Consider the following 2,314-nt stretch of genomic DNA (forward strand, 5'->3'; position numbering starts at 1 on the left):
TGTAGTGATGTTTATTTATCATCCAACCTGTTCACAAGATCACACAGACAGTGATGAAGGGAAAAAATAAATATCAGTGGTTCCCACCTTCCAGGGACCCCCGCTCAACATCCGGATAGCTCCGACGCACATCCGGATCTGCTTCATCAATTTCGAGATAATACATAAACACGAGCCTGTCCAAATGGCCAGGCCACCCATATTGTTGTCCATAGGAAATGGACAGCTTCATCATGGTCATAACAGCGGTTCCCACCTTCCGGGGACCCCCGTTCAACATCCGGATAGCTCCGACACAAATACAGAAACAAACTAATTAGGAACTTACAACAACAAAAGTTTGTGACTGAAATATGATTTTCTAACTCAATTAAAGTAACTACTACAACTTTTTTTAAAAGGTTTGTGACTAAAATGTGATTTTCTCTAAGTCTAGATATAACCTGACTGAGTCAACTCCTTAAGTCAGGTCAAGCTTTCGAACTACGATTCATCGAGTGGGTTCTGACTTCCAACAAACAGATTCGAATACAACGCATCACTGTAAAAATGAAAAATCCATATCCACAACCTGCAAATGCTAGTAACTAATGATGCAGCAACCTCAATTTAAGTGGAACAGATTATAAAGATTAGTAGGAAAGGGAGTGAACAAATTCCATTGTAAAACATCAACTCAAATGATGAAAAAAGCCCATCCTTACACCTGATTGGAGCTAGGTACATAGTCTATGCATAAATCAAGTATTAATACCATTACAAACAGAACAAAGAGTGGCTTGAAGACTGTCAGCAAAATAGAAGTAACAATGAATGCAGGAAAGAAAAAAGCACCTTTGCCTTCACCACCATATCAGGCTTGACATCTGCATGGGTGAAAACAGGCCATTTGAATGCACTAGCCTACATATGAAAAAAGATGTGCCTTAAGAATTTTGTTTCCAGTTGGACCTTGGCACAAAATGCTTGTAAAAGCGGATTATGTGTTAGGTAAACTACAGCTAGTTGGTCACTAGTTCCCTTTTCAATGCCCCAAGATACTATTGCATTGTGAAAAAAAAAAACCCTAAATGGAATGATTGCATTAGATTATGCAATTGGAATTAAAAACCCAAAAATCCAAAACAAACCCAAATCAATTTCCTAGTGATTTTGGTAGATTCTACTTGGATAAAGCTTTTGTAGTGGCAATAATCCATTTGCAACCTGAAAATCAAAAGATGAGTATGGACTCAAATCTACAATATGAATTGATTCATCCTACAATGAATATCATCATACAGAAAAGTTGTGCCCCAAAACTGAAGAACTAAAAATATAGAAAAGGACAAGGATGAGAAGTCATAAAAAAATAATATTAATAAAATAAAATAAAAAATAAAAAAACAGAGATAATACTTTAAGAGCACATGCTAATCTACTCAATTATAAACTCTGAAAAACAAAGCAAAATATGCATCATCTAAAAACCAAATAAACATCCAACAATTCATGGGAGTGAATGCTTCCCCATACTTTTGTTAAAATATTAATCTTCCCATCTCTTTCTTTAGATCAATAGGTGCCTCAACTTATTGGACAGTCATGGCCTGAACAAAATCAACAATACATAGCCTTTAAAACAGATAGTATTCAATTATCAACTTTCTTTCAGAAAGTTTTAAATCTCAAGTTTGTAACACTAGAGTAAAATGCGAAATATCACATGGACATTTCAAACATGAGAATTATCTTCAAATTACCCCACATTGTGATCCTAACCATTAAACGAGTGGGCCTTTCTAAAACTTGTTGTCCAACTATTTTTGGACACTCAGAAACATCCAATCAGTAAGATATTACAATCTAGTACACCTTGAAATAGAAAACCTGGCATTATTGATGATGAGATGAAGCCTCAAATCATAGAAGTGCCGCTGTTTACAACCAGATACAACTTCAAAACTTCACTACATTGGAAATACACTTAAAGCTATATTTTATTTTCTTACAAGAACTGCACACCAATAAGAACTGCAGCATTTGCAACCAAAGCCCGTAGAAATCAATCCCTATTGATGCAAGACATGAAAATTAAATATGATATGCGAGATTTTAGGCTTAAGATCACATTAGTTCAGAAACAATTACACAAATTCCATATCCCACATGAAAGTCTAAACATTCAATTAAGAGGAATCTATGCAGATCCAAGCCTACACATGATAGGGCTGGATCAATAAAAATTATGAATCAAATGATACTCAAAGATAAGAAATAATCATCTACACATGCATAGTAATCAGTCCCTAATCCAAGGGATTCACCAATTTCA

At 35.1% G+C, this 2,314-nt stretch overlaps 1 long non-coding RNA gene across 1 annotated transcript; it reads right to left on the minus strand.

The window, feature by feature from the left end:
- Positions 1 to 367: 367 nt before the first annotated feature.
- LOC131228731 (uncharacterized) lies at positions 368 to 1,799 on the minus strand. Its single transcript, XR_009163075.1, has 3 exons — positions 1,516 to 1,799; positions 1,131 to 1,206; positions 368 to 903 (listed from the first exon to the last, which is right to left on the minus strand). It is a non-coding gene; the product is annotated as an uncharacterized LOC131228731 (long non-coding RNA).
- Between the last annotated feature and the right edge of the window lie 515 nt (positions 1,800 to 2,314).

The sequence above is a fragment of the Magnolia sinica genome, chromosome 2 (genome assembly GCF_029962835.1).
Source record: "Magnolia sinica isolate HGM2019 chromosome 2, MsV1, whole genome shotgun sequence".
Classification (NCBI taxonomy): Eukaryota; Viridiplantae; Streptophyta; class Magnoliopsida; order Magnoliales; family Magnoliaceae; genus Magnolia; species Magnolia sinica.